This window comes from Rattus norvegicus, chromosome 2, assembly GCF_021556685.1.
Source record: "Rattus norvegicus strain SHRSP/BbbUtx chromosome 2, alternate assembly SHRSP_T2T, whole genome shotgun sequence".
Taxonomy (NCBI): domain Eukaryota; kingdom Metazoa; phylum Chordata; class Mammalia; order Rodentia; family Muridae; genus Rattus; species Rattus norvegicus.
Window position 1 is genome coordinate 164,934,707 of NC_141535.1, and position 21,340 is coordinate 164,956,046.

Genomic DNA, 21,340 nt, shown 5'->3' on the forward strand with positions numbered 1-21,340 from the left:
CCTCAGCTGTGAATTCTTTGTTTAGATCTGAACCAAATTTTTTAGTAGGGTTATTTGTCTCCCTGCAGTCTAACTTCCTGAATTTTTGTATATTTTGGATATAAGCCCTCTATCAGTTGGAGGATTGGTAAAGATCTTTTCCCAATCTGTTGGTTGTCATTTTGTCCTAACAACAGTGTCCTTGGCCCTACTGAAGCTTTGCAGTTTTATGAGATCCCATTTGTCGATTCTTGATCTTAGAGCATAAGCCATTGGTGTTTTCTTCAGGAAATTTTCTCTAGTGCCCATGTGCTCAAGATTCTTCCCCACTTATTCTTCTATTAGTTTGAGTGCATCTGATTTGATGTGCAGGTTCTTGATCCACATGGACTTAAGCTGTGTACCGGGTGATAAGCATGGATCGATCTTCATACTTCTACATGCTGACCTCCAGTTGAACCAGCACCATTTGCTGAAAATTCTATCTTTTTTCCATTGGATGGTTTTGGCTCCTTTGTCAAAACTCAAGTGACCATAAGTGTGTGGGTTCATTTCTGTGTCTTGAATTCTATTCCACTGCTCTATCTGTCTGTCTCTCTACCAATACCATGCAGTTTTTATCACTATAGCTCTGTAATACTGCTTGAGTTCATGGATGGTGATTTCCCCGGAGGTCCTTTAATTTTTGAGGATAGTTTTAGCTATCCTGTGTTTTTTGTTATTCCAGATAATTTGCAAATTGTTTTGTCTAACTCTCTGGAGAATTGCATTGGTATTTTGATGGGAATTGCATTGAATCTGCAGATTGCTTTTGGTAAAATGGCCAGTTTTACTACATTAATCCTGCCAATCTATGAGCATGGGAGATCTTTCCATCTTCTGAGATCTTCTTCAATTTCTTTCTTCAGAAGTTTGGAGTTCTTATCATACAGATCTTTCACTTGCTCGGTTAAAGTCACACCAAGGTACTTTATATTATTTGGGACTACTATGAAGCGTCCCTAATTACTTTCTCGGCTTGTTTCGGTTTTGTGTAGAGGAAGGCTATTGATTTATTTGACTTAATTTTATACCCAGCCACTTTGCTGAAGGTGTTTATTAGGTTTAATAGTTCTCTGTTGAAACTTTTGGGATCACTTATGGAAACTATCATATCATCTCCAAATAGTGATATTCTGTCTTCTTTTTTTTTTTCAGTCTGTATACCTTTGATCTCCTTTTTTTGTCTGATTGCTCTGGCTAGAACTTCAAGAGCTATATTGAATAAATAGGGACAGAGTGGGCAGCCTTGTCTAGTCCCTCATTTTAGTGGGATTGCTTCAAGTTTCTCTCCATTTACTTGAATATTAGCTACTGGTTTGCTGTATATGGCTTTTAATATGTTTAGGTATGGGCCTTGAATTCCTATTCTTTCCAGGACTTTTATCATGAAGGGGTGTTGAATTTTATCAAATGCTTTCTCAGCATCTAATAAAATGATCATGTGGTTTTGTTTTTTCAGTTTGTTTATATAATGGATTATGTTGATGGTTTTCCGTATATTAAACCATCCCTGCATACCTAGGAATGAAGCCTACTTGATCATGATGGATGATCATATTGATTTGTCCTTGGATTCGGTTTGCCAGAATTTTATTGAATATTTTTGCGTCAATATTCATAAGGGAAATTGATCTGAAGTTCTCTTTCTTTGTTGGGTCTTTGTGTGGTTTAGGTATAAGAGTAACTGTGGCTTCATAGAAGGAATTCGGTAGTGCTCCATCTGTTTCAATTTTGTGGAATAGTTTGGATAATATTGGTATGAGGTCTTCTATGAAGGTCTGATAGAATTCTACACTGAACCCATCTGGACCTGGTCTCTTTTTGGTTGGGAGACCTTTAATGACTGCATCTATTTCTTTAGGAGTTATGGGGTTGTTTAACTGGTTTATCTGTTCCTGATTTAACTTTGGTACCTGGTATCTGTCCTGATATCCCCATAAACATTATAGACAACACCAAGTGTACCCGTTATTTCTCATGACCTGAGAATAAGTTATATTGCTGAAGATACAATGGCCTTTTTCATTAAACATCAGAAAATTGAACTGGTGCCCAATAGAAAACAGAGATAATTCTTTCAGTAGAGGATTTTTCAACAAAAAGTGAATAGTCTTCAGCTTCCTTGGATATCTAATTATTTCCATTTTACAAATGTCATGAGATAATGCATAGCAAAACATGAAACTAATGCAGAAGAGTGCTAGAAGTAGAATGGAAAATTCAGTGCTAGTGAGATGGATAAATGAAATGACCTTCCATACAACCATGATGAACTGACTTTATATTCCTAGAATTTATGTAAAACTGAACATGGTATCATACTTAGAATCTCAGTAATCTTACAGTAAAATTAAAGGCAGACATAAAAAAACTCATGGTACACCTATCCAACTTCTATACCAAGATGCAATCAAGTGAGGATGAACATTCTATGTGCTCTCTCTCTCTCTCTCTCTCTCTCTCTCTCTCTCTCTCTCTCTCTCTCTCTCTCTTTGTGTGTGTGTGTGTGTCTTTCTGTCAGTTCTTTCTCACACACACATATAAATACATGAAGAAATTTTAAAAATCAGTATTGTAGCATACAAAACTAAAATAAAAAATAGCATTTATTTATACTGATACTACCTTCTGAAAAATACATCAGGAAAATATTCCTTTTTGCAATGCCTATTTAACTATGAATAATTTTCACCAAAGAAGAGAATGACTTTTCCAACTAAAAGTAAAAAATGAGGATGAAAGAAATTGACGAGGGAAGAGAAAATGGATAGGCCTTTTATGTGTATGAAGCAGAAGAATTACACCATCAAAAGGTTCCTGCTATCCAGATTACTGAAAAACAATTTTTGTAAAAAGAACAATTATTCTTCACTAAGATAGAAAATAATTTATGAAATTCCTGTGGATGTACAACCCCACCCCAAATATCCCAGCTACTTGTGAGCAATGCAGAGAACACTGGAAGCATCACAGGATCAAATCTCAAGATACCCATCAGAACTTTATTACAAAGACACTGAAGTGCTGATAAAACACATATAAATTTGTCCACATAAAGAAAACTAAAATCAGAACCCAGAAATTAACCTACATATTTATAGTCAGTAGACTTTTAACAAAGAGTCTAAAGCATGTTAAAAAAAAAAAGACAGCCTCTAAAATAAAATTGACTTAGAAATCTACATATCCATCAAATACAGTAGCAAAACTTAGGTCTACCACTAGTCATAAAACAGTCTACAAAATTGAACAATGGCCTAAACATAAAATCTCTAGCCTTGGGCCAAATTGTTTCAGGCCACTATTTGCCTGCACCTTACTCACTTTTTACTGTTTCTTTCTGTTCTTTTGTTATCAACAATAAACATAATACCAAACTAAACAACTCCTAGAACAAAGTATACAGGAAATACTTGAAAATGTCAGCATAAGCAGTGACTTAATTATTAGTACTGTGTATCAAAACCTAAATCCACTTGGTTAGTTTTATATTTATAGATAGATAGATAGATAGATAGATAGATAGATAGATAGATAGATAGATAGATAGAGCCTTACTATGTAATTCAAGTTGGTTTTGAACTTGTAGTACTCCTGTCTCAGCTTCTCTATGGATGAGATTATTGATGTGAACCACTGAACTCAATGTACGAAATTATGTATACTTGCTCTCCATTGTTCTCTACAATTTTAACTCCTAGCTGCTATAAGACCAAGAAAGGAGCAATATACATTTTAAGATGATGGGAACCAAAACAGAAACAATATTCTTTTCAACTTAATTGGAGACCAAAACAAGAAAAATATACCTTTCATGTTAAGAGTTCTGATTGCTGTTAAGACAAAGTTCCTGTTTGTCCTAAGTTACCCTACGCAGGTTAAGGTGTAGAGGAATTTTAATCTAACAACATGGCTGCTCTGGCAAGGGATTACACCTAAAAGCCTTCTAGGTCTTTGTGATCTATCTGAAATGACACTTTTAATCCCTCTGGCTGTTATACACAACTTAATCCCAAATGATGAAGGTAAAGGTAGGTTTTATATGGGAGCAGCCATGTTTGAAAGTGACATCAAATGGAGGACCAGACAAAGTGATAAAACAGAAAAGGATTTGACAAAATGATTCAGAGATGGTATATGGCCAATGCTCAATAGAGCAGCACAAGAGAGAGGTTACTAAAGAACAGTGCATCAGTAATAGAGAGAAATTTGGGTCAGAAGAGTTGAGTTGAACCAACCAGACAGATTTCAGAAAGATCCACAAAGGGTTTATTTAGTCTTTGAAACAACAGTTATATGCTGGTGAATAATAACTACTTTTACATTAAGGTTTCTATGCTTTTTTAATGAAAGCAAACAGAAGTTTCTATTTGTCCTATGCAATCAAAGTTTTCTGCTAAGTTTAAAGAAAAGATTCCTGTTTATGTTGTGTTAAATCCTACTTAAAGAATAAATCCCAGTTGACCCTGTGTTAAGTCTTTGTAAGATAAGGCTTCTATTTATAATTAAGAATAAGTTCCCTTTTTAGATCTGATGTAAACTGCTTACAACAACATTCACAGGATGCATATTCCTAACTTTGTTCTTTTCCTTTCATTATGTCTTTTTAACAATGTATAATAGTCAACTCACCCTGCCCCCGTCCCCATGCACACTTTCGCTCTCCTATAAATGTGACTGAAAGAAGCCAGTAAGGACTGGTTACTCAAACCACAAACTCCAACTTAGAGTTACACAACTGGCTGTCCACTCCTGGGTATACCCCAAAATATAGATTGCTCTAATTGAACATTGCTATTCTGGTCTTTTCTCCTCAAGATTCTCAGGTTTAAAAGCTGCCATCTCACTGCTTCTGCCTAGCCCCATCTTTGTTTCTTATTATGGTAATTGTAACAACCTAGTGTGAAAAATTGTTTTTCTTTCACTTGGTCATGCTATTATATGCAGTCTATCTGCTTTTATACTAATAGGCAATTAATATAAACTTCAAGGACCATAAGTACTTTCTACTTCACAAGCTTTTGAACTTAAAAAATAGTCACTTCATGATCTATGTAAACATCTTAGCAATAGCTGTTATTTTGTAGAATAAATATACTGTTTTTTTAATAAAAGTTTTAAAAATTATGACTTGTGGGAAAAAAAGAGCAACCAATTCCACACATTTTTCTTTAAAAATGAAGTCAGATATAGCAATCCCTAGAAGTGTCCTACTCCTGTGCTTTAAGGATATGAAAACTTTTTTAAAAGAATACAGAATACAGAGGATCAAAGGTGAGCAGGAGTCACTAAATTCTATAGATCTTTTTTTAAAGAGTAAATTAGATGTCATTCCAAGGTTCATCCTCTGTCAACAGTGAGGCACATGGGGAATGTGATGCAAACCGTGATGGTTCTGTTGCTGAGGGCATCCTTGTGATTCAAAGTCAGCATACAGAAACCAACCATGTGTGAGATGGAGCTTTGCCCACATTTATCTTGTAGCTTTGTTTTCTAAGGCATCCAACATGATTCAATCAAACATTGAAGCTTTTCTTCCCTAATCCATGGCACGACAGGATTCATGATTATATCCATGATGCTGAAAACCACATAAAGAGTACCAAAAAATATCAATCCACGGGATGATTTGAGTAGTAGTGATACTGAGTGGATACATGAAATTGCCAGATATTGGCATTAGAACTACTGTGTTTTTCATATGAAGTACTCTCCTGAACCTTAATGTGGCCTGAAACTCTCTACTTAGACCTGTTAGCCTTAATTTCCTAATCTTTTGCCCAAGCATCTTACGTGCTGGGACATAGGGCTGTGATACCATTCATGGAAAGATGGATAACATATTTAATGCATAAAGCAAGTTCTCAAAGTTAAATATAGAATCCAGATACTTAACTCTATAAGTATATTCAAGTAAGAAGTAAAACTGAACATGAATGTTGAGTCCATCTTATATCAAAGTCCTTATTCCTTAAAATACATCTTTGCTCTCATGAGGGGATTTAATAACACAATAATGATTAGTTAAAAAATGCTAAGTGTAAAGAAAATACTCTTACTGACAATTGTTAGTATAAACTGACACAAGCACAACTTGCAATATAAATTATAGATCAGAATAAATATCTAGATGACTACATATTTTATGATGATAATGAAATTATTTATACACATTACAGAGAACTAAACATCTTAACTAGTTACACTTTACAACACTAATTACTAATTAAAAGTGGTCAAATACACACATAAGTATGTCTAGAATTACACAATAACCTACATTGTTCATTATAAGTATATATATTTACTATGATAATATTTTCTTATCTGTGAAACTTGGCAACCATAGCATAATGAAGCAAAACATGAAAACAAAGATCTTATACATTGGTATGTGCAATATGTACAATGAAATATATTTTGTACTATTCCCAATGCATATTCAGAATTAAACCAGAAATGTGATTATGGAAGAGCTTTTGAGATGCCAAGAGAACACACACTCATGTCTTGGAGCGCAAAAAAGAACAAATGAAATATATTGTAATGAGATCTATAGCTACAGTGTTGATGAGTGCAAAGAGAGTTTTGAGTCAAAAAAGGAAGTAAGGAAAAAGAATAATGTGTTCTTCCCATGATAGGAAAGTTGTAGTTGGTACCAGAGGGATCTGAGAGGGAAGATGTAATTTTAACCATGCCTTTAAGGATCGGTGAAGTCCACTGGAAGGAAATAAAATTTCAGATAGAATGAACAACATAAACAGAAACCCAGAGGAACTAGAAAGCATGGTCTTTTATTTCACCTGTGCAAAGCACATCTCTAACAGGAAACAGAATATAGGATTAATCTGAATCAGAGATGAATAACCATACCCTGATAGTATGGATTCAGATTGGATATATAATTGACACATTTCAGCATAGATATGATTTGTTGAATGCTTTTATAGTTAAAGAACAAATGAAAGTAATAGATCTAAGTATTAATCACTTGCATGGTAGGGTCAGAGATATATCAACTCTAAGAAAGAGGGGAAAACTCTTGACACAGGTTTTACATCTTATCTGATGATGCTCTTACACTTGGTTGTTGAAGACTTGTAATCTGATAAGTTAATTCTCTCTAAACCAGTGGTTCTCAGTCTTCTAAATTCTTCAAACCTTTAATGCAGTTCCTCATGTTATGGTGATCCCCAAACATCACATTATTTTTATTGCTACATAACTGTCATATTGCTACTATTATAATCAAAACATATATATTTTTTGAGGTAGAGAATTGACAAAAGGGTTACAACCCACTGACAAAGAGCTACTGCCCTAAACGTTGCTATACTTAATAGCTAAAAGGAAAATATGCTAGGCACAAAGAGATGTGAAATGAATATATATTAAGATAATACAAGAAGCCAAGATAATTTGGCCCTAGATCTGTAATATCCTGATTCTGCCATGTCATCCTAATTATTCATTTAGGCTGATAGGGGTTTGAACAAATATAACAGTAGGAATATTTTGTGCCTTAAAATCCCAGTTTGCCAGGCATGATCTTAAGAAAAAACATTCCATGATATATTTTAAAGATAAAGTGAAACTTTCCCTATATTCATTAAAGGTGGAAGTACATTATGTTTGCAAATGACAAGCAATAAAGGTCTTACATACAAATTAATTTAAATTCATATTTTGCTAAATTAGTCATTGGGATCATTGATAAGAAACTATGATTATAATATCCTTGTTAATAAGAAAAAACCAATAAACATTCAAAAAAGGAACAAAGGACATTCATATCAAGGGTATTTCTGAAATAGAAAAAAGCCTAGAATTACAGACAAAAGTCTAAATAAAAATGAGAAAACAAAGGTGCTTCTGATATTTGTGATTTGGAAACTGTGTAAATGCCATAGACAGATGAGGTCAGCAATCACCACAAACGTCTTTTCAAACCTGAATTAGATTTATCTGTAAATGAATATGCTCAAGCAGTTGGTCTATCACCCAAAAGAAATTTGGAAAATTAGCAGATAGCATTTAGTATTATGAGAGTAGTACGGCAACCTGCACTTATAGCCTGAAATCAACACAATTACCTGTCTGAGAACCGTTATGCTAATTAATGTAACATTTCACTATTTGTAATAGGAAAACAGAAGAGAGGATAACAATGATGAGTCTCCTAATAAAGACAGATTAATATATTTGAACCAGAGAAAATTTACTGAGTATCACCCATTATTATTAATATAGGGATGAATAATTTAATGATAAGGACATATAAGATTGGCCAAACATACAGAAACAAAAAACAAAGTAAGAAAGAATTTCGAACAATTCAGAACAGAGAAGTATAACATTCCAGAGAAAGAAGGACAAAACACAATAGACAATTATAAGGTCTAGTGCAGTAGAGCAAACCACACTGAGAGTTCGGGTTTGTTGAAGATGGTCAAAACAACACAGAAACAGAATGAAAGTTTGAAGTAAGTTTTGTGATATATTGTAAGGAACAGTATGAAGAATATATAATAGTACCAAACTTATTCCTTTCTTTAGGAATTTTGTGACCTTTGTAAGAGTTCGTGCATTCTGAAACATTTCAATTCATTTAGTAAATTTCTATTTGGAGCTTGTTATATGCTAAGGCTGTAAACAAAATTGTAATGTTAAAACCAAATGCAGATAATTGTGTTGCAGAATTTAATAGCTGTGTTCACGCAATAGCAAACAGAAGAGCCTGAGTAAACTGGAGAACTAAATGTGGAAGAGAGGCCCAGGGAAGACATTCTGAAGTATAGGAGGCTGGGAAGTCAGAAGACGGAGAGCACGACTCTGGCTTCTGCTGGGCTGTAAAGACTTGATTTCACCGAATTTTCTTCTTTTAATATATGTATCTAAAGAAGGGAAGGAGAAAATTTAATTATGGAAAAAACAAAAGAAACAAACAAAACCCAGAGACTAGGAAAGCCCTAGCTAGCCTTTGGGTTCATGTAATGTATGCTATTGTGGCATCACTAAAGGTAACACAGATATTGATGTATGTGTCAGAGAAGAACCCTGATTTCAACACTCTGGTCTTTTCAAGATGTATCTTGAATAAGAAAGATTACAGTTTCAATTGAGCCTTATCAAATTTATTTTATATTTCTGATCTTGCTGAGACTCAACTGTTCATTTTTGAAGACAACACTTTTGATGTAAAGGTCAACTTGGGATTGAGTTGGACAACTTTATTGCCTTGCTAAATAGAGAGTGTATAGCCAGGTTAAAAAGATACAGTCAATATGTGCCATAATAACATGGATAATACTAAAAGTAAAAATACTGCAGAACCATTTTACCAGTCATCAAGGTCAAGGGTAATTTCTACATAGATAATAAACAACTAACTTATAAAGAAAGAAATCTTCTAATAAAGGATTACGTGTTGACTGTCAATGTATACATTTTCACTTTCTCATATAAGACTTTATATAGTTACATGTGTATATGTAAGTATATACGTAATTAGATATACATGTGTAACTATGCACACACACATACACACATACACACACACACACACACACACACACACACACACATATATATATATATATATCAGAAAGAGAGGGGAGTATTGTACATGGTGTTTATGTCTCATTAAATCATTCATTAAAATTTTATGTTGACAGATATCCTTCAAATGTGCATCATAAGCAATAACAAATATGCAGTGTGAAAGTTAATGAGGTGTAATGCCAGTGAAACTAGAACAAATGCTAAGTACTAACTTTAAAATAATTTATATGACTAATATTCCAGTTATTTTAAAGGTGATATTTAGTGGCATTGTAGGAACTACATTTTTGAATATATACCCTGATTAGAAATATATTTACTGTTGTATTACATAATTATCTGAAATACATCGGAGGCATTTAATTGTAATAATCAAAAATATTCCCCTAGGGTAGAAACAGTTATTCTTACATAATTAAAATAATGCTAACAAAACAAAACCTTTTTCTAGCTATAAATTCACTGCACTATTACTATTAGATGTGGAAAATGAGGGCACAGTATAAAAAATTAAACATATTCACACATAAGTACTGTTCTAGAAAAATGAATTAAGAACAAAATTTGCTCTGCAAAAATTCAATCCATAAAGGTTGGTTTATTTGAAATTATAATGTGATTCACCAAGTTTTTGACACCTATATTCATTTATAAATCATTAGTTTAAGGTAATTGTCAAAGATGTCTATAAGTGGTAATTAGTGTCTTATAGACAAAATAATTTAATTAATAACTAAGATAATTTCTATCATTTATACGCATCTTTCTTACTTGTCTCCATGAATATACTTAAAATTTCCAGTACAATAATTTATTTACCATAAAAACAAAACAATACGACACTGAAGGCTGTAATTAGATATATTTTAAATAATTATAAAAATTTTGAAACTTTATAAATCATCTTTGACCACATTTGTAATCTAAGGTTTTCTTCAGTGTAGTCACTAGCAGAATCAGCAAAACTAAAAAAATAAAACAAATACAAACTAAAAATGCAAACAAATAAAAATTCCTGAAACAAATGGTACAGGCAAGTTTTTGAAGGGACATCCTTTATATTCAAGAGAATGTAATTATTTAACTAATTGATATTAAGTACTTGAAAAGAATATAAAGTTAAATATATTCTTTTTTAGCAGTACATAGAACTTTAATAAACACAGATAATCTTTATCTCTTGAACTGTGTCCTAGTGATGAATTCATACATGAGTAAGATGAGGTATGCTTGAAACTTAGTTTCAACATTGCTCATAAACAGAAAGGACTAAAACCATTGGGTTCTCATATGTAGACACACCCTTAGTATATCTGTACTATTGTACAGATATCCTGCACATCTATGAAATGGAAATGGGAGGCATTGTGTGCATGTCTTTACCTCAAAGCCAGTGTGCTGCCAACTTAACTCCTGGTGGCACTACAGTTAACGTTCTTGATGAACACACATACGCCAGTCACAGACCCTAACCAACTGCCTGTGAGACACTGGAGAAGTACACACAATTATGAAAATCATGCTTGCTTGTAGCAAATAGATGTTGAGACTGGAAGAGGATAATATATTCTGTACACCTTTTCCAGGTTAACAGTGATTGAGCATCTACTTCTGTTACACGGCTGTCAAAAAGATGTAATGAGGGCTTTACAAGTGAACATGGCATGTGGTAGAAAGCAGTGAGGACATAGCAATCTCTTCATGCTGGTGCTCTTTTTATTCTCCATGTTTATTAAGTTGGGTATTTCTTATTTACATTTCAATTGTTATTCCCTTTCCCGGTTTCCAGGCCAACATCCCCCTAACCCCTCCCCCTTACCTTCTATATGTGTGTTCCCCTCCAGATCCTCCCCCCTTTACCGCCCATCCCCCAACAATGACTTTAACTGGGGGTTCAATCTTGGCAAGACCATGGGCTTCCCCTTCCACTGGTACTCTTACTAGGCTATTCATTGCTACCTATGCAGTTGGAACCCAGGGTCAGTCCATGTATAGTTTTTGGGGAGTGGCTTAGTCCATGGAAGCTCTGGTTGGTTGGCATTGTTGTTCATATGGGGTCTCAAATCCCTTCAAGCTCCTTAAGTCCTTTCTCTGAATCCTTCAACGGGGGTCCCGTTTCCATGGTTTACGTTAACATTCGCCTATGTATTTGCAATATTCTGGCTGTATCCCTCAGGAGAGATCTACCTCCAGTTCCTATCAACCAGCACTTCTTTGCTTCATCCATCTTATCTAGTTTGGTGGCTGTATATGTATGGGCCACAAGTGAGGCAGGCTCTGAATGGGTGTTCCTTCAGCCTCTGCTCTAAACTTTGTTTCCCTATTCCCTCCCAAGTGTATTCTTGTTCCCCCCTTTTTTTCTCATATTTTCTGTAATTTTATGTTTTTTATTAACTTGAGTATTTCTTATTTACATTTCGAATGTTAATCCTTTCCCGTTTTCCCGGCCAACATCCCCCCTAACCTCACCCCCTCCCCTTCTATATGGGTGTTCCCCTCCCCATCCTCCCCCCATTACCGCCCTCCCCCCAACAATCACGTTCACTAGGGGTTCAGTCTTAGCAGGACCAAGGGCTTCCCCTTCCACTGGTGCTCTTACTAGGCTATTCATTGCTACCTATGAGGTTAGAGTCCAGGGTCAGTCCATGTATAGTCTTTGGGTAGTGGCTTAGTCCCTGGAAGCTCTGGTTGCTTGGCATTGTTGTTCATATGGGGTCTCGAGCCCCTTCAAGCTCTTCCAGTCCTTTCTCTGATTCCTTCAACAGGGGTCCCGTTCTCAGTTCAGTGGTTTGCTGCTGGCATTTGCCTATGTATTTGCTGTATTCTGGCTGTGTCTCTCAGGAGAGATCTACATCCGGTTCTTGTCAGCCTGCACTTCTTTGCTTCATCTATCTTGTCTAATTGAGTGGCTGTATATGTATGTGCCACATGTGGGGCAGGCTCTGAATGGGTGTTCCTTCTGTGTCTGTTTTAATCTTTGCCTCCCTATTCCCTGCCAAGGGTATTCTTGTTCCCCTTTTAAAGAAGGAGGGAAGCATTCGCATTTTGATCATCCGTCTTGAGTTTCATGTGTTCTGTGCATTTAGGATAATTTGAGCATTTGGCCTAATGTCCAGTTATCAATGAGTGCATACCATGAGTGTTTTTCTGTGATTGGGTTACCTCACTCAGGATGGTATTTTCCAGTTCCATCCATTTGCTTAAGAATTTCATAAAGTCATTGTTTTTGATAGCTGAGCAGTATTCCATTGTGTAGATGTACAACATTTTCTGCATTCATTCTTCTCTTGAAGGGCATCTGGGTTCTTTCCAGCTTCTGGCTATTATAAATAAGGCTGCTATGAATATAGTAGAGCATGTGTCTTTGTTATATGTTGTGATATCTTTTGGATATATGCCCAAGAGTGGTATAGCTGATTCCTCAGGTAGTTCAATGTCCAATTTCTGAGGAACCTCCAGACTGATTTCCAGAATGGTTGTACCAGTCTGCAATCCCACCAACAATGGAGGAGTGTTCCTCTTTCTCCACATCCTCTCCAGCATCTGCTGTCACCTGAGTTTTTGATCTTAGCCATTCTGACTGGTGTGAGGTGGAATCTCAGGGTTGTTTTTATTTGCATTTCCCTGATGACTAAGGATGTGGAACATTGCTGCGCCCAACCTCGACCAGCAAGGAAGACACGACCACAAGAGATCTTCTTCAAGCAGTTTTACTCAGGAACCTTGATACAATCTTCTGACCTCTATCTCTTCTGACTCTCTCTCCTCTGACTCTCTCTCTTCTGACTCTCTCTCTCTCTCTCTTGTGGCTCTCTCTTCCTGTCTCTCTTCTGACTCTCTCTCTTCTCTTTTCCGACTCTCTCTTTCTCCTCCCGGGGAACGCCCTGCACCACACTTAAATAGCTAGCACTGGCCAGTCCTAGCAAGCCACATGGGTCATGTAGATAGGCTGTCACTATGCAGAAGCTAGTGGGACAGGCAGACATAGCCAAATAAGGACTTGTTTACTGCAAGGAGCGCTCACCATTGGGAGGGTGGAAGGCAGAAACCAGCACCAACTTTGAGGCGTGGCACGTCGCAGCTCTCTGCAGAACATTTCTTTAGGTGTTTCTCAGCCATTCTGCATTCCTCAGCTGTGAATTCTTTGTTTAGCTCTGAACCCCATTTTTTTTCACTACACATGAGAAATTTAATTAGCCAAAGTGCCCACTCTTCCATCAATTCCCCAGAATGTGAACACAAGTATGCACTTCGCTAGTTTGTGTGCATAGGAAGAAGAGAGCATGGATTTTGAAGGAAACCCACAGTTACTATCACACTGCCAATTTTGATAGTGATTTTGATAGTGTGAAGAGACACTGTGACCAAGGCAGCTTACAGAGGAAAACATTTAATTGGGGGTTTGCTTACAGCTTCAGAGGTTTAGTCCATTATCATCATGGCAGGGAGTGTGGTGGAGGGCAGGTAGGCATGCATGGTGCTGGAGATGTTACTGATAGCTACCTCCTGATCTTCAGGCAACAGGCAGAGAGTGAGACTGGGCCTGGTGTGGGTTTTTGAAACCATAAAGGCCATTCCCAGTGACACATCTCTTCCAACAAGACCACACCTCCAAATCCTTCCAAAACAGTTCTACTAGCTGGAGACCAAGTTCTGAACCCCATTTTTAATAGGGTTATTTGTCTCCCTGCTGTCTAACTTCATGAGTTCTTTGTATATTTTGATATGAGCCCTCTATCAGTTGTAGGATTGGTAAAGATTTTTCAAATCTGTTGGTTGCCATTTCGTCCTAAGAACAGTTTCCTTGGCCTTACAGAAGCTTTGTAGTTTTATGAGGTCCCATTTGTCGATTCTTTTAGTTTTTTTTTTAGCTTTTTTATTAAATTATTTCATTTATTTATATTCAAAATGTTGCCCTTTCCTGACCCCACTCTTTCAGTTCTTCACCGATCTCTATTCTTTTAGTTTCTTTTAGCTTTTTTATTAAATTATTTCATTTATTTATATTCAAAATGTTGGCCTTTCCTGACCCCACTCTTTCAGTTCTTCACCGATCTCCCACTTTGCTCTGAGAAGTTGCTCCTTTATCCACCCCCCACCACAACCCAACTATCCCCCTTCACACACACACAACACACACACACACACACACACACACACACACACACATACACACACACACACACACACACACACACACACACACACACACACATTAGGATCTGCTTTCCTGGGTCATCAAGTTTTTACAGGATTAATCACATCATCTCTACTGAAAGATAAGCCAGTTCTCTTGATCTTAGAGCATAAGCCACTGGTGTTTTGTTTAGGAAGTTTTCTCCAGTGGCCATGTGTTTGAGATGCTTCCCCACTTTTTCTTCTATTAGTTTGAGTGTATCTGATTTGATGTGGAGGTCCTTGATCCACTTGGACTTAAGCTTGTACAGGGTGATAAGAATAGATTGATCTCCATTCTTCTACATGCTGACCTCCAGTTGAACCAGCAACATTTCCTGAAAATGCTATCTTTTTTCCATTGGCTGGTTTGGCTCCTTTGTCCAAAATCAAGTGACCATACGTGTGCGGGTTCATTTCTGGGTCTTCAATTCTATTCCACTGGTCTATCTCCCTGTCTCTGTACCAATACCATGCAGTTTTTTTTTTTATCACTACTGCTCTGTAATGCTGCTTGAGTTCAGGGATAGTGATTCCCCCTGAAGTCCTTTTATTGTTGAGGATAGTTTTAGCTATCCTGGGTTTTTTGTTATTCCAGATGAATTTCCAAATTGTTCTGTCTAACTCTATGAAGAATTGGGTTGGAATTTTGATGGGGATTGCATTGAATCTGTAGATCACTTTTGGTAAAATGGCCATTTTTACTATATCAATCCTGTCAATCCATGAGCATGAGAGATCTTTCCATCTTCTGAGATCTTCTTCAATTTCTTTCTTCAGAGGCTTGAAGATCTTATCATACTGATAACTTCACTTGCTTGGTTAAAGTTACACTGAGGTATTTTATATTATTTGGGACTAATATGAAGGGTGTCGTTTCCCTAATTTCTTTCTTGGTTTGTTTCTCTTTTGTGTAGAGGAAGGCTACTGATTTATTTGAGTTAATTTTATACCCAGCCACTCTGCTGAAAGTGTTTATTAGGTTTAGTAGTTGTCTAGTGGAACTTTTGTTATCACTTAAATATACTATCATATCATCTGCAAATAGTGATATTTTGACTTCTTCCTTTCCAATCTGTATCCCTTTGATCTCCTTTTGTTGTCTGATTGCTCTGGCTAGGAGTTTGAGAACTATATTGAATAAGTAGGGAGAGAATGGGCAGCCTTTTCTAGTCCCTGATTTTAGTGGGATTGCTTCAAGTTTTTCTCCATTTAGTTTAATATTAGCTACTGATTTGCTGTATTTGGCTTTTCCTATATTTAGGTATGGGCCTTGAATTCCTGTTCTTTCCAGGACTTTTATCATGAAGGGGTGGTGAATTTTGTCAAATGCTTGTTCAGCATCTAATGAAATGATCATGTGGTTTCTATCTTTCTGTTTGTTTATATAGTGGATTACGTTGATGTTTTTCTGTATATTAAACCATCCCTGCATCCCTGGAATGAAGCCTACTTGATCATGATGGACGATTGTGTTGATGTGCTCTTGGATTCAGGTGCAAGAATTTTGTTGAGTATCTTTGCGTCAATATTCATAAGGGAAATTTGGTCGATAGTTCATTTTCTTCATCAGGTCTTTGTGTGGTTTATGTATAATAGTAATTGTGGCTTCATGGAAGGAATTTGGTAGTGCTCTGTCTTTTTCAATTTTGTGGAATAGTTTGGATAGTATTGGTATGAGGTCTTCTATGAAGGTCTGATAGAATTCTGCACTGAAGACATCTGGACCTAGGTTCTTTTTGGTCGGAAGACTTTTAATGACTGCTTCTATTTCTTTAGGAGTTATGGGTTTTTTAAAAATAGTTTATCTGTTCCTGATTCAACTTCAGTACCTGGGGTCTGTCTAGGAAATTGTCCATTTCCTCCAGATTTTCAAGATTTGTTGAATCTTAGCTTTTGTAGTAGGATCTGATGATTTTTTGATTTTCCTCTGATTCTGTTGTTATGTCTCCCTTTTCATTTCTGATTTTGTTAATTTGGACAAACTCTCTGTGTCCTATGGTTAGTCTGGTTAAGGGTTTATCTATCTTGTTGATTTTCTCAAAGAACCAGCTTTTTGTTAAGTTAAATATATTCTCAAGTATTTTTATTTTTATTTTATTCTGAAAACAAACATTTCTATCAAATAAGTGGAAAGTTTCATATTATCAGAAAATATAACTGGCAACCTTTATGCCTTGCAAATGCTAATAAATAATTTCACACATTTCAGGCAGTAAAAAAAAAATAGGTAGTAGTGCCCAAAGTCTGTCTAACAAATAGGTTTCCACACTGGGTTCTTGATCTAAAGTTCTATCCTGTAAGCCTTTCTGAAATCTTGTGTTCTCTGCTCTGGTTGTGTCCCTACAGAAATGAGTGCAGCATAAATCCTGCTTCTTGAGTTTTATAAATAATATTTTCCTGGGACTCAGTAACATTCATTACCTAAATGTTTCTACAGCTGCTTCCCTGACACTACAGCAGTACTGGTCTTTATGAGAAAGGCAATGTAGCTCCAAGACAGACCATGTTAGCTATCCAGCCCCTGTAAGGGGCTGAAAAACTGTTCTAGAAATTGTAAAGTTTCTATTAATAATGCACACTAGTAAAAAACACATGAATATAAATAGCCTTTCATCTTAAAACAAGTCATTTGTTTTCAGAACTGAAGACATTATGAAAAGGAGAGTAAAGTCATGTAAATCTGGACTGAGATTAAGAAAGAGAAGTTCTGCCCAAGCAAGCCTACTATGAGTTGGGAGAACCAAACTTGCAAATGATGCCTTTATAACCATTCAGGAAAGTCTTACAAGGAAGAGGCAGTCAAATGTCAACATATACAAAACTCAAATGATTAATAGCAATAAATACACTGCATAAAACTGTGAGGCACAATTTATGATTACCTTTGCCATTAGCTTTATTAGATTTTTCTTTTCATCAGCATATTATTATTTTGTATAGTAGAATAAGCTGGACACCCCAAATAAGTATGTGATTTTTATTTGCATGTTTTACTAAAAATAAATTCTCTCTTGCATCTTGACCACAGTTTTTCCTTCTTCACTCTTCCCTTTTCCTCCTCTCCTCTCTTCCATATATCCAACTTCAGTTTCTTCTTCAGAAAAGAAAGCAAGCTTCCAAGAGATCACAGCCAAACAAGACAAAACAAGATACAAGAAAACAAGACAAAATCTAACATATCAAGGCTGAACAAGTCAATCCAACTAGAGAAAAAGAGTCCCAACAGCAGGCAAAAATATCCTACTGAAAGAAGTCCCATGAAAACATCAATCTAACAGCCATAACATATACTCAGAGGACCTGAACAAACCCACTCAGGTCTTGTCTTTGTGCTACACAGTCTCTGTGAGCCCATGTGAGCCCTGATAATTGACTCAGTAAGGCATGTTCTCCTGATGTCCTCAACCCCCTCTGAGTCCAACAATCTGTGCTCCTTCTCTTCTTCAGGGTTCCCCAATCTCTGTGGTGACTGGCTCAATAGGGACCTCCTGTTTGGAATCACTCTCTGCATACGGTCTGGCTACAAGTCTCTACACCAGCTCCCATCTGCTGCCGGAAGAAGCCTCTGCTATGATAACCAGACAATGAGTCCTGATCTATGAGTATAGCAGAATATCATTATATTATATCAATATAATTATGAATTATATCCTTGATATTTTGGCCTTTCATGTAATTATTATTTAATATTTTACTTCTGATATGTACTGTCCTAAGATGGATTGCAATGTGTGTATTTTGATTTTTATTTCCAAAATTATTGGCCCCAGACTCATTTGATAATACTTCCTAGGAACATCAAATTCAGTCCCATATCCTGGTACTTCACTAACTGTGGTTCAAAGTCAGCTTTATTGGTTTAAGTGTAATAATCAATCAATCAATCAATCAATCAAATAATGCTATTTAACATCTCAATATCTCAGTATTTAATCTGTTTTGGATGTAATAATGTATCATTGTCTTAAAGTACTTAAGTCTGAGAAAATAGTGAAAAGAGGAAAAAGAAAAGAAAGCCCAATTATTTTTGTGACAACTGAAGAACATTTTTTCACAAGTTGTATTTGTGCTTACATCAGATTTCCAAGGCTGCCAGATGAGAAAATTCCAATAATCCTTTATTTGTACACTAATGTCAATGAATATTCCACCAATCCGGCCTAAAGTAAAAGCACGCAAATAAATATAAAGACTAAAATTGAATTCACCATAATTCAAAATCTATTCCCCTAGCCAAAATCTTGGGCACACTTGCTAGCATTTTATTAGCACAATCTTCTTATCAAATCCCTGGACTATAAATTCATATTTTTCTATTGTGCAAAAACAGAGCAGTCTGCCCAGCAATGTGTAGGTTCAGAATGAAATTGAAACAGTGTGCTGAAGCTGAGGGTACCACACTGGCTAGTAAGTACCAAAATGAGTGTTAGCTTTACATTCTGATACCAGAGGGGATTTTCCTGACATTTTTCTGGACATTTTTATCAGCATTAAAGTGGCAAAATGAAGAAAAAAGCAGTGGATACACATGGAAAAAACATAGAGGCTCCTCAATGTGCTGCTGTCACTCCTTGCACAAGATGTTTATCCTTTCCAAATAGTAGCATCAGTGGTGAACCAACTGTCTTTCCTTCACTGAAACCTGTCACCCAAAGAAATTACTGGGTCCATCTTTTTGGGAGCCAGTGCTTTCTGTTAAGGTCAGAAAAAAGGTCAACTGAGATGCATGCATAGAGCAAGAAAAAGCTTTAGACGCTCCTTTGAAGCCAGTGAGATGCACTAGCCTTAAAGGTGCCTGCCACCAAGCCTGACAACCTGAGATTGATGCTTGGAGCACACATAGTGAACGAGGGTACCTACTCCCCAAATGTGGCCCCATGACCTCCAAGCATGCTCTCATGTACTAACACTGCCCCCCACAATAAAAATAAATTGAACTTTTCTTCTTTTTATGTTCACTTTATTGATGATGAAACAGGTCTCAGGGGGTATGAAAGACTCTGAGATACACAGTTATTCATTAGTACACAAGGTGCAGAATCCATCTGTCTGGCTTGTGACACCATCATCTAAAATGGTTTGCATTGCAAAGATAATAGTGGGAAAACACAGGTATTAAGCATGATGGCATCAACTACACGTGATGTTGAAATCTTGAGGAGAGGTCAGGATAAGACTGGAATATTCAGAAAAGGTGACATCGAGAAAGGAAGAGTGGCCTGAGCAGATGTGGTGGACAAACGAACCATCATCAGGAAGGAGAGCAGAATCTGGAAGGTAGATGATGAAGAGATAGGCTGGCCACCTGAAGAGCCTTCACTCTGGATTATTGGAGTATGTGGCTACTTTCCTAGTGGGGCTCCTATCTGCAGTGTTTACCAGAAACCTTGCACTCTACATACAGTTCTTCCTTTCACAGCTGGGTCACTGATGTCTTCTAGAATGTTATACATACGTGTTTCTTCAACATGAAACCAGTGGGTCATGTAAACTAGACATTATATATAATTCCTTTAAGGGAAGCCTGACAGAGCTGTCTCCTGAGAGGCTCTGCCAGAGCCTGACAAATATAGAGGCAGATGCTCACAGCCAAGCCTTGAATTGAGAATGGGATCCCCAATGGAGGAGTTAAAGAAAGGACTGAAGTAGCAGAAGGGGTCTGCAACCCCATAAGAAGATCAATAGTATCAACCAAGCAGAACCCCAAGAGCTCCCAGGGACTAAATCATCATCCAAAGAGTGCATATGGCTCCAGCTGCATATGTAGCAGAGAATGGTCTTGTCAGGCATCAATGGGAGGAGAAGCCCTTGGTTGTGTCAAGGCTGGACCTCCCAGTGTAAGGGTATGTCAGGGCCAGGAGGCGAGAAGGGATGGTTAGTTGGGTGGGGCAACACCCACATAGAAGCAGGGGGAGGGAAGATGGGATAGCGGGTTTCTGGAGGGGAAACAGGGAAAGGTGATAAAAATGAAACTGTAAATAAAAAAATCCAGTAAAAGGAAAACATTCTTGAAAATGCAAGAACAGATGAAAATTTTAAAAATAAAAAATAAACAACAAAAAATTTCAATTTTATTATAGGAATTAGAGGCCAGTGTCTTCTTTCCTGATGTTGGTGTTTTCAAAGACGCACATTTGCCTGCTGCTTCTATTGTATGTGCATTGATGACAGAAAGAAAAACAGAAAAACATTTAGTTCAAACCTGTTATGAAAGTCCTGAGGAAGTAGATCCTTATTTACTGTTTCATTAATTTGGTGGAAATTTATGTCTTTTTCTGTTTCCTTTTTTTCTTTTAAAATAAATGTATACTGTGTGTAACCTCTGTTTGTGCTGATTTTGTTAGAAGCCATGGGCATGTGCCTGACTCTGAGGCATTATTGACCAGGTTGGGTTAATTGAAACCCACTTCAGCAGAGGCCCAATCTCTTTTTAGATTATGATGTAATCTTACCTGCCTTTCAGAGTGTGAATGATAATCCAATCTTTTCATGCATCCAATCTATGTAAAAAGGAGATCAGAAAGTGGTATTTGCCACCGGTACAGGAAAGTTTGCATATTCTCCTGCAGGAGTAGAAGCC